Here is a 12946-nt window from a genome sequence, read left to right on the forward strand (position 1 = left end):
TATGCACCTTACTGAACCAAGAAGAGAGGCAGAAGTGGTGCAGTGGCAAGCATTCTCTATTTGGAGTCAGGGGACCTGAATTTGAATTCTAACTCAGCTGTTTTCTTACTAGGTGAGTGAGATGGCCATTACCCTCCTTCAGGACTCAATTCATTCATTGACAAAAATCAAGAGGTTGGACTAGTGATAACCCAACCTTTATTAAATAACTATTTTATACTGTCTCCTTCCATATTTAGGCTCTTGATTTCTGTAGGGAGCCTTGATACTTTTTTTTTTTGAGGGGGATACTAATTGGAGATCATGAACATTCATCCTTTTCTTCCCTTAGGGACACCTAGGCTTCCAGAGACTTCAGTAAATCTTCCAAGACAGCAGCTGTCAGTGGGAGGTTAAACCTATAGCCACAGGACTCACATTAATGGGAGACCAAGGGCAATTCACCAGTGGACTCACATTTTAAAAGGGTAGAATTGGACAATGGACAATGTGTGGACAGTGATGGGCTCTTGCCCCTTGGAAAGAGTGTGAAAGATGGTCTCTTTGAGTGGATTCCAGGACTTTCAGCTTTCTTAGAAAGTTGGTTAAGAAGTGGGCAGTTATGCTATGGATGCTTAAATTTGGTTGATCAGACCAAGCTTGTGTCTCCCCAGAGAGCAGATCTGCCCTCATAACTGAGACCTTACCTTGTTTTCTTCAGTACTCTGGGGTTGCCTCTATACCACTTAGCTTGTCCATACTTTCTATTTCATTCTTTCTTAATTCTGACCACACATATTCTTTATAGTATTTTCTGCCACTTTAAGAAATTATATAAAACTAGTGTATATATATATATATATGTGTGTGTGCATATAAGTTTATATACACATATATACACTTTTATGGCAATCTGTGTATGTATGTATGTATGTATGTATGTATACAAATATATGTAGGAGGTCCTGAAATTGTAGAGATGAGTGTGCATGTATATATATACACATATATAATAAATATATACACTATTTGGACACTCTATGTGTGCATGCATGCAAATATATACAGGATGTCCCCAAAATGTGAGTGTTTACACACCTATACTCTTTTGGGGTGCCCTGTATATGTGTCTTGATTAAATTCTAAGTTTTTGAAAGCTATACACACACACATATATGTAAATACGTATATACACAGGTATATATATTCACATACATATATCAACAAGGATTTCCCAAGTGCCTACTGTGTGCCATGCTGGGCATCTAGATGGTGCAGTGGTTCCAGTGCTAGATTTGAAGTAAGAAGACTTTTTCCTGAGTTAAAATCTGGCCTCAGACATTTATTAGCTATGTGACCTTGGGCAAGTCACTTAATCCTGTTTGCCTCAGCTTCCTCATCTGTCAAATAAACTGGAGAAGGAAGTGGCAAACCACTTCAGTTTCTCTGTGGAGAAAACCCCAAGTGGGGTCATGAAGAGTCAGATGGAACTGAAATGACTGAACAACAATGTGTCAAGTACTGTTTTATGTGCTTGGGATACAAAGATAAAAATCAGAATATTTTGTATTTATAGGAATAGGGATAGAGTCTGGACCTGTGAGTTCATTGGTATAATGAATTCCCAGAGAAGGAAACTCCATCTACAATGCAGGTTGGTTCTTTTTCTGCACTTTATAGTCTGAGAGAGTTAGCATGCATCAGAGCATGCATATGTTAAGTGACTTGCTCAGGATCACACGAACAGTAGGTATCTGAATCCAGACTCCAAGGACAACTCTTTACAGCTGCCTCTCTCCATGTATACATACAGTTAATATATAGATGTGTTTACACAGGTAATGAATAAGTACTTAAAGGTCCATTGACTATCCATTAATGACAAGCAGTTCAGCAGATTGCACCTGTGTTGACACTTTATTTCTCAACCTAATGGTGAGTTTATTTACTGACATTAGGATGAGCTCTAGCCCAAAATAAGGTACTTAAAAAAACTCAGTTATTGACCTTGGGAACAAAAGAAAAAAGACTGCTTTCTAGACCCTTCATTGTTATTCTTTTGCTTCAGTAACATCAGTTAAATAAATTAGCCATTAATGGGAGAAGCCTTAAAATCACCAATATTTAATTAATTCATGCATATTATCTAGGTGATATACATTAGCCGTCTTTCTCCACCCCCAAAGGAAACATGGAGGATGAATTTTGGACATTTTGAGAACTGTCATTTCTATGCTGAAAGGCATTTTTTCCTTATTTTTTCCTTTTTCAGAAGTGATAGCTTACGAATATTTTGACTCAATTTGATTTCCTATTGCAATTTGACTTCTCATCGTGAAATATACAATGTCTGAAATCCAAAGATGCTTGCAAAATCCTAGTTTTAATTTTGTAATAGTTATAATTGCAGTGTGTACTTTTAGCTAAGTAAGTAATTATAGTTTAGGTTTTAGAATTAAGGTGTAAATGGAGAGGTGGTTAATAATTTTGCCAATCCCTGAATTCTGTTATCTACTTAGGTCTTCAATAGGTCATTGCACATTAGCTACTACTAATGTAAGCCCAAGTTAGGGGGACCGATACCCAAAATGTTAAGGAGAAAGTATTTGTTCTTTCCTGGATAATCTTAACTTTAGCTATTTGGCTGATGATGAGAGATAGCTTGGTCAAAATGATATTTTTTTTTTGGATATGTGACAGTATTCAGAGACTATCAAAATTAACCAGCTGATACTGATATTAACTATTTTTTATTTTTGTGGAAATGCAAATCAATACCTACCTACATGCCAACCTAACTCCAAAGAGATATGTGTTATCTTCAGTAATACTGTTTGTTCCTATAGTAATATAATCTTTTCTTATGTGTGTTGAATAGTTTCATTAGCTTTAATGCTAATGAAGAAGATGGTTATGAGAGCAATAAAGAAAACTATCAGTGACACCACACGGGAGATTTAATTTCTTTCTCACCCTACCCACTGTTCTATCTTTCCTTCCTGACATATTCATAAGTCATACAAATGGGTAACATCACTTTCAGGTAGCATATCTTATTTATTTAAACTTAAACAGGTTGAAATGCTTAAGAGACAAGTAACTTGTTCAGGAATATTGAAGGTGAGTGGGAATGAGAGAATTTTCACTTGGATTGATACCAACAGATCTTACTCCTCTTGCCTTCAAAACTTTTAGCTTTGGCTAATTGGATGGGAAGAATATTGTTCTTCTTGTCAGCCTAGTTGTATCTTCTCCCACGGGGTCCCTTTAGCAATGTCACCCATAGGTGATCATTTAGAACAAAGCCCAGGGGTAGAGTGAAATATTTTTGGGGAGCTGTTCCCTGCCATGAATTTCTTGAATGTTAATATTTAAATAAGAGAATAAGATAATTGAGGAATCATGCCAACTACCTCCATTTTCTCTGGCTCCATACGGAACCAGGAGAAATGGGGAAAAGTCACAGAGAAGCAGCTCTTGGCTCAAACGGTAGTGGGAAAGTTTTAAACAGAGCTGTCCAAATGTAGAATAGGTTGCCTCAGTAGGCAGTGATTTGCTCACTTCTTTTAAGTCTGAATGACCATATGTTGGGAAAGCTGCTGATACAAGATTCACGACTTGGATGTAACTCAGACTAGATGACTTCTGAGGACCTGACATGTACTATTCACTAAGTGAATAATTATACTTTAAGTAATCTCAAGTATTATGATTCAATTACATTTGCACAATGCCTGGCATAGAGGGTACTTAAATGTTTATTGATTGATTCTATATTTGACTCCTTACCCTCACTCCCCAAACCAAATGCTTTGCACACTGAGGTTGATATTTTGACATCCCTCATTCTGCCACCCTGTTCTCTTTTATATTGGGTATGTGTGCATGTGTGGGGTTGTTATTTTTTCTTTTGAAAGAGGAAAGATGTTCCTTTGGATACCATATTGGGAGTTGTTATTTATTTACCCATCAATACTTCTAGAATCCATGATATCATAGAATCATTGAATTTGAGAATTGGAAGGGACTTTGGGCCATATGGTCCAACCCAAACATGAAAGGAATCCCCACCATAATATACCAGACAAGTGATTATCAAAATTCTTCTTGAAGACTTGCAAGGAGGGGAAACTCATTCTTTCTTAAGGCAGGCCATTCTACTTTTTTTTTTAAACCCAAACCTTCCTTCTTGGAATCAATACTGTCTATTGGTTCCAAGGCAGAAGAGTGGTAAGGGCTAGGCAATGGGGGTTAAGTGACTTGCTCAGGGTCACACAGCTGAGAAGTGCCTGAGGCCAGATTTGAACCTCCTGTCTCTAGGCCTGGCTCTCAATCCACTGAACTACCCAGCTGCCCCCCACCCCCATTCTACTTTTAGATAGCTCTGAGTTTTGAGTTTTTCCTGGCATCAAACCAAAACTTGCTTCTTTGCAATGTGGATTCATTGGTCTTGGAAGGTTCTTCCTTTATTAACATAATTCACAAGTCCTCTATAACAATGCAGAAGTTCCTAAACATTGTCAGGTTTCAATTCCCTGAGAGTCTCAGTCATTTTACTGAGTCCTCCTAGCCTAAAATAACAAATAAACAAAAACTAAAACCTAACCTATACTTTTATCCAATAATTAGGTCCAGAGAACTTCATACATATTAATGTCCTAACAACTTAGTAGCCATTTGAAAAAATAATACATATAAGTTGAAAGAAATAATATTTTTCTTTCATTCTAAAATAAACACAATTAATAATAGGACACCTATGTCTATTTAACACAGCACAGCTTCTCACACTTTGGAATCAAATTGGACACTGCCACTCTCATTTCCTGCTGCATGTTAATTTTTGTGTAGTACTTTTTATTATAGATAACCCAGCTTTGCAAAGATAGGATGCCACAGAAAAAACATTTTGGGAAAAATATTGGTGAAATGGTAAACAAAAACACATCTCAAACAGAGAAAATGCCTTTGATAGACTCTAGTGTGATCCAAAATTGAAACCTATCACTGGTAGGTAGTTTTTGAGGTATCTAACATGTCAAATATCACAGTGCTTTTCCCTGAAAATTAAGAATATCCCCTGGTGCTCCTGTGGGTTTGCTATAGCTACCTGGGGTTCTGTGGCACAAGGTTTGGGAAATTTGGAATTAATAGATATATTTCCTGAGTCGCTTTGACAACACCATGCACTTCACTTTAGGAGGAGCCTCTGTTCTCTTCAGTGAAACTCAAAGGCTACCTTCTACTTGAGGTCTTTCTTAATCTCTCTAGGTTCCAGTTCCTCCCCTGCCAAATTATTCCAGGTCTACTTTGCATGTATTTCTGGAAACTTATGTGTATATTTTCTCTTTGAGAGAGTATGTCAGAGTACAACCCTATGGATTTTATTTATTGATCCCATTTTTATCTTGAATTCATTTATCTGGAAAATTTAAAATACCGCCTGATAGCTCTGCTATCCATCAGTACCTAGAGAATCTCCCTCAGTTTTCTTAATTATAAAATTTATTTTGGACTGGGGCTTTTATTGATATAGGAAACTCTCAATGTGGAAACTCACCGATGGTCACCTACTCTGTATCTTGAGTTCATGAAGAGTTGCTGGGAGCACTGAGAAGTTAAGTGATTTGCTCAGTCATGTAGCTTTGCACTAGGCTTTCCTTACTCTGAAATCAGCTCTCTATCCTCTGCCCTATGCTAACTCTTAATTTTAAAATCATTAACAGATATTCGTTGAGCCCTTATTTGCTGGGGTCACTCTACTAAATTCTAGGAATCTAACTCTTAAGTAACATGAATCCTATATCTTTTGGGTTTCCAACTCTAACCTTGAATTGAATTCCCCTTCTCTTAATAAAAGGTCCAGATTCTTGCATCCAGTTGACTTTTTCCATAGTCAAGTCAATGCCTATATATGTACCAGACACTGTGCAGTCGAATTCCATGATATCATCTTTCTTTGAAATGAGTGAGCATTTCAGTGAAAGGTTAGCCATAGACAAAATTTTATCATTTCATTAGGAAAATCAGTAAAGGTTTGAAGGGGAGTGAGGGTGGCATGTGGAGATGAAGGGAGTCTTTTGTTTGGCAGAAACTACATTAGAGTCAAACCTAACTCAAGTCAAACAACTCTTCTTTCTCATCCTCCCCTCCTCCCCCCCCCCCCATAAAACGTGTCCCTTTGGCAGCCTGACTGGCACTGACTTAAGAGCAGGAGGGTAATGGATGTATGGTACCACTGCATTCTGGGATATTGTTTAAATACCGTAAAAAGCCCTACTCATTTACTCTGTCTGAGCACTGGAGAGAAAAACGGTGTGGTAATCCTGCCATAGCAGGTGGTACTACTTTCATATCAGTAGAAAATGAAATTGTGTGGATGTTTCTCCCCCCTCCTCTCCCGTTCTCTCTTTTTAATCTTTAAATAAGACGATTGGTAGCCTGTTGGCAAGAAAATAGGCCCTGAATTTTTATTCAAAGTTATACAAGGATGATAGTTGGAATTTTTGGCAGGAGGCACGCCATTGCTTTTCAGAAAGTGCTGTCAAGGGAAGCTTTTTCTGAGTTACCTGCTGGGCCCAAGCTCTTTTATGTTGTTGTTGTGACAGGTAGATTTATAAGGCTTGAAATTTGTACAAATCAGTTGTCATTCAGTGCTGGCTGTCAATGTGTCAAGCTGTCAGGCCTGCTGTGAGGGGATGCCTGAGGGGGTGTACAAGGGGGCAACCATGGAGAAAGGAAATGAGTTCAAACAGACCTGAAATGGAGCTCAGTTCTCAGGGTTTTCTGCCCCTGTAGAGCCGGCATTGATTTTTCTTCGTGTTGAGCAACAGCAAACCTCAAATGACACGTTGTTAGCAATCTAAAGTTGCTGTTTATTGTCTTTTAAATGGCAGCCAATCATGCAGAAGAGAATACAGTGTGTATTTTCGAATTGTGCATGTTTAGCAGCATCCCGTGCATGTCACTTTTCTGGCCTGGCTGGTTTCCACAGAGGGACCTGCTGCTTCACTGATGAGGACAAGTTTCCGGAGCATTTTGCAGACACAGCATGAAAGGAAGTTTTGTGCTCTTCTCTCCCTGTGCCGTAGATCACTAATAAACATGGTATTAAAGACGCAGGGACACTGCACTACTGTTTAGCCTTTAAAAGAAAATGGGAGAGGGAGGGATGAGTGGAGGCATAAAACCGTGTCCTCAACCTGGTCCCTTAGCAGAGGGCATCTCTTCTCTGCAGACCTGGTTAGTGAACCAGGATGAGTTGGATTTTCTGGGCAGAATCATCTGTGACATTCCCAACTAAATAGCCCATTTCCTTCCCCTTCCTTCTACCCAAGCAAGAAAAACAAATAAACAAACAAAAAATCTTTCCAGCAGTGTCTATGAATATTTTTCTTATTTGTTCTAATCTCTTCCTGGCAAAATCATCCATATTGAATATTATAATACTTAAAAAACCCAGTAGATTTCTCCATTCTAAACCAAGGCATCTATGTAATGGTCACTAAGTAAATATTGGGTTTAATCTTCCCTACATCCCTTGTTTTTCTTCTAGTATATCTCTCTTCTATGTCCTTAATTCTCTTGTTTCAAGTACCTCATGTTACTGTGGACAAATCAACTCCCTTCTCTGGACTCAATTTCCTCATTTATAAAAGGAAGGGGCCAGACTATATTAATTTTTGAAATATCTTCCTTCTCTAAATCTCTAACCATATGATTCATTCCTAAGAAAAATTTTGCTTTGCTCATATTTAAGTATCCTGTTTATTAGTAAAAATTATTTTAAATTTGTTTGTTACATTAAAATGACCAGGTATCTCTAACCCTCCCTCACTAGAGAAGGCATAATGATATATACATATATATTATGTTTTGTTTATTTCTATTTATCTATTTATTCTATTTCTTTAGATCAGCGGTTCTCAACCTCTCAATTTATAGCAATGAGAATACATAATGCATATCAAGTATTTACATCCGAATCATAATTGTAGCAAAATTATAGTTTTGAAGTAGCCACCAAAATAATTTTTTGGTTTGGGGTCACTGTATTGCAGGGTCACGGCATTAGAAAGGTTGAGAACCACTGATTTAAAGTTTCACTCTAGACCTGGGATTTTATTTGTGTGGGGAACTCTTTCTATCAGATGCTCATTGGCACCTCATATGTAAGTTATAGTCTGAGTCAGGACTTGAACACAGTTTTTCCTTACTTCAAGACTAGTCCTCTATCTACTATACCAAGGCTGCCTATTGAATTGTAAAAACATAACCTTAAATTAAAAAAAAAATTATTTTAGAAGTTCTGCTCCTTATTCATATCCTATCTCCTAGGAATGAAATAGCCCCTGTCCAGATGTGTGATTCTTCTCACATCTGGGTTGAGTCACTTAGCTTTAATTAGCCCTATGATTTTTTCTTTTTGGCCCATTTCTGTGAACCACTATCTATGTGACTCAGGAGACAGAGAGAGAGAGAGAGAGAGAGAGAGAGAGAGAGAGAGAGAGAGCGAGAGAGAGCGCACAAGATGGAAAGCTGGCCAGGGGTAGAGTGGAAAGGTGACACTTGAGCAGTAGTCAGCACCAAGAGGTAAAAAAATTAATCAAAGATTTCCATATAGCCATTACCAGCTGGCATCCATGGCCTCAGAGTCTTTGAGCTAAAGTGTCTACAGAGAGGCTCATAGCACAGCTGAGTTTGTCTTGTAAAAGCGCAGCTGTCCAAAACATGACAGCTACAGCATTAGCAGGGCCATTAAGAGGTGTAGAACATTTCCAGGGAAATGATTTGAAAAATGACAATGCTGGCTCCTGTGTGATATTAATTATACCCTGTTCTCATGGCAAATAAGCTAAAATAGTTGGCAAGAAAGACAAAGTGAGGTGTCTGGTTTCTGATCGTCATTCCAATCAAACAGGCATCAGACAAATGGGGTAGGGCTTTATTTTATTTACTTGATTGTAAGGAAGGAGAAATGTGAATGCTTACAAAGCATTGGGAAGTTCTGGGTTGGTGGTGTGGGGTTGTGAGTCTAGTAGCCAAGGGAGAAGGAGGAGAAAGGATAAATATAAGAAAAACCATTGGTGATAATATTATCAATATGGAACTTGTGAACTTATAGGAACTGGACTGGAGGAGTCTCTCTTTTGGAAATCAACATCTGCCTTTTAGGAAGAATATTAAGAAGCTAGAGAGTGACCTGAGGAGCAGATTGAAAGTCTTGGAAATTATGCCAAATGAAGAAACTGGGAATGTTTATCTTAGAGATGAAAAGGATTAATAGGAATGTATGGACTGGAAGAAAAAAATGATTAAGTGCCTACTTTATGACAAACAGTATGATAAATGTTGGGAATACAGATAGAAAAGTTGTCAGTCCCTGCTTAGAAGGAACTCATATTCTAATGGAGGGAGGATAGACAACACATACAAGAATGTTGCTTCAGAATAGGAAGAAAAGGCCCATTGATCCTTAAGGTATTATGGCAGGTCTTAAGGCAGAGCCTAGAGGTTCTTTGAACAATGATGAACTGGAAATTTTTTAACAACTAACTTTTTATAAATGTAATCTACATTATTAACATTTTCTCTACCACTTTCTAAAGTCTAGACAATTAATGAAACAACAAATCAGGCCCTGATTGTATCCTTTGCCAATTCCAAGATGTCAATGCTCACATAAAAATTTAATGGTTTCTGAGCAGGCTTGAGCTGCCTCCAGCATATACTTGACTTAAAGTACAGTGTTGGGAAAGGAAGATCCTGGTGGTGTTTGTGTGAATGAGAGTTAGGTTGGTGCTATTAAGGGTAGGTTCCACATCTGTCCTTAGCTTCTGGCATCCTCTGGCAGTCTGTTGGCAGGAGGCATTTTGTGTGTTATCATTAGAGTATAAAAGAACCTCTTCCTGTTCTGGTAGTTATGATAACAGTTTTAGAGTTTTTGAAGGGATGGCCCAGAGAAAATGGATTAAACTTTTTTTCTGTTCGACTCCAAAGGAAAGGTCTAGGAATAATGGGCAGAATTTATGTTTTATTGTTAAGGCAAATTTCTTGGTGCTTAAAAAAAACAAACCTTAAAACTAGCTTAATTGAAGCAGTAATGAATTTAGTAAAGATTGGCAAAATAACAGGGAAAGCCCCTTGGGATTAACTATATTCTACCCCAAAAAGTTCATTTTATAACCCCTGCAGACTGGCAGAATGTCTTTTTTATGTTTTTTTCTGTTATATGTAATAGCAATTTTTAATAGATTTTCTGAAATTATAAGATCCAAGTTGTCACCTTCCTTCCCTCCCCCACCCCAGATATGGTAAGCAATTTTATCTGGTTTATACATGTATGATCATGGAAAACATATTTCCATATTGGTCAAGTAGTGAGAGAATATGCATATAAAACCAAAACCCTAAAATAAAAACACACAAATAAAATAAAGTAAAAGATAGTGTGCTTTGGATTGCAATTCTTTCTCTGGAGATGGATAGCATTCTTTGTCAGAATTGTATTGGATCATTGTATTGGGGATAGCCAAGTATTTCATAGTTGGATACATACAATATTGTTGTTACTGTGTACAATGTTCTCCTGGTTCTGCTCACTTTACTCAGTGTCAGTTTACGGAGGTCTTTTCTGGTTTTTCTAAAATCATACTGTTTATCATTTCTAATAGTATAATCATATCCCATCACAATCATATGCCACAGTTTGCTTAGTCATTCACCAATTGATGGATATCCCCTCAATTTCCAATTCTTTGCCACCACAAAAAGAACAGTTATAAATATTTATGTACAAATAGGTCCTTTTCCCTTTTTTTTAAAGAGTAAAGAGAAATTTCATAACAATCAGAGCTCTCTAAAGGTAAAAGGCTTCCTCCATATATAGTATATCCTTCAATGTCTCTGCTGGATTCTATGACAGGAAGGAAATTCTGGTTGGACTAGATGGCTTCTGAAGTTCCTTCTCACCCTGAAATTATAGGCTTCAGTGATTTCTGTACCTAAATGCTAAGAGAGAATTAAAAGTAGTCCATTAATCAGAAATGTAAAATGTGAGTGTTTCTCTAAGTAAAATACTTTTTCTTTTTTTTTTAACCCTTACCATGTACTGGTTCTAAAGCAGAAGAGCAGTAAGGGCTAGGTAATGGGGATTTAGTGACTTGGCCAGGGCCACACAGCTAGGAAATGTCTGAGGTCAGATTTGAACCTAGGACTTCTTATCTCTAGACCTGGTTCTCAAACCACTGAGCTACCTAGATGCCCCTACTATTTATTTATTTATTTTTTACCAAAAACTGTGCCCCACATTTTTTTTCTCTAGGACATTCACATAATTTGATTGTTTGATTTTATTTCTTCTTTATTCTATGAGGTAAGGTGAAGATTGTGAAAATAGAATTAATTCTTCCTTTGTCTGTTTTTAGCTAAACAAATTAAGAACTTAAAGTATCCCTACTTGACACTAAGTAAGAGAGTTGGCAAGTCACTTACTAGAGTAAGCACACACCTCCAAAGGCTACTGCCACTCCCCTCCCCCCCTTTGGGTAGTGCTAGGCAAATTGAAAGACTGCAATTGGTTCCCATAAAGTGGGGGAGTGACAGGAAGTGATCTCAAGAAAACTGCTTTTAAAAGGTCAGCCTGAGAACTAATGCTTTCATTCTGTCTTGGCGAGCCAGCCAGGAGATACTGAAGAATCTGCTGAGAACCTTCAGTGCACAGGAGGCTAAGACTGCCAAAAATCTCACCAGAACTCACGCTGAAGGGAGTGTCCCACCAAAGCACCAAGGAGCAGAGAGGGTCTCCTCACTGAGGAACCAAGGAAGAAATCACTCCACTCATCATTGCAAGTCAAAACAGGAAGAGTCTCCTCCAGTCTGGCTCACTGACACAGAGTGAATGCTTGAATCCTCCAGATGGCCTTTTTAAAGCAGTTTTCTCTATGTCATTTCCTGTCACTCCCCTTCTTTATGGGAACCAATCACAGTCTTTCAAGATAGACAGCCAAAGAAAACAAAGAGCATTGTATTTGGAATCAATCAATCCATAAACATTTATTAAGCACCTATCATTTGCCGGGTACCATAATAAGGGTTAAACCTGTGTCCAAATTAATTTATTTGCTATTTACTACTTGTGTGACCTTGGACAAGTCTTTATCTCTTTGGATCTCAGTTTCTGCAAAAAGAGAAGGGCCTAGAATAATTCTGAAAGCTCTACCCAGTTTGAAATCTCATCATCTCAAGGGAGTGGAATGGAATAAATAGCCTTGTCCAATTTCACATATAGAGGAATTGAGTTCTAGAGCCATTAAGTGGATTACTCAGGGCTACAGAGTAAGCCTAGGGGAGAGGTGGGCCTGAAATCCAGTTATCTCTACTCCCAATTCAGTGCTACCTTCTTGAGATGATAGTAGATCTTCTGGAAAGAATGCCCATTCTTTTTCCACCTTTGAGGGTTTGGAAAGACTCAGTATAGCTTGATAGTGATCCCAGCCAAAGCCAAAATAGTAAGTAGGTCCTTTACTGCCCTAAGCCAGAACAGTCTTCAAGTCCTTGTTTAGCCAGAGACAGAACAGTCTTCAGATCCTTGTCTGGTCAAAGCCAGAATATTCTTCAGGTCCATAGCTGACCAGGGCCAGAAGAGTCATCAGGTCCTCAATTGTCACAAACCAGAATAGTCTTCAAGTCCTTGTTTAGCCAGAGACAGAACAGTCTTCAGATCCTTGCCTGGCCAAAGCCAGAATATTCTTCAGGTCCATGGCTGACCATGGCCAGAAGAGTCATCAGGTCCTCAATTGTCCCAAACCAGAATAGTCTTCAAGTCCTTGTTTAGCCAGAGACAGAACAGTCTTCAGATCTTTTCCTGGCCAAAGCCAGAATATTCTTCAGGTCCATGGCTGACCAGGGCCAGAAGAGTCATCAGGTCCTCAATTGGCCCAAACCAGAATAGCCATAAGGAGTTAGT

This window comes from Monodelphis domestica, chromosome 1 (genome assembly GCF_027887165.1).
Source record: "Monodelphis domestica isolate mMonDom1 chromosome 1, mMonDom1.pri, whole genome shotgun sequence".
In the NCBI taxonomy this organism is placed as follows: Eukaryota; Metazoa; Chordata; class Mammalia; order Didelphimorphia; family Didelphidae; genus Monodelphis; species Monodelphis domestica.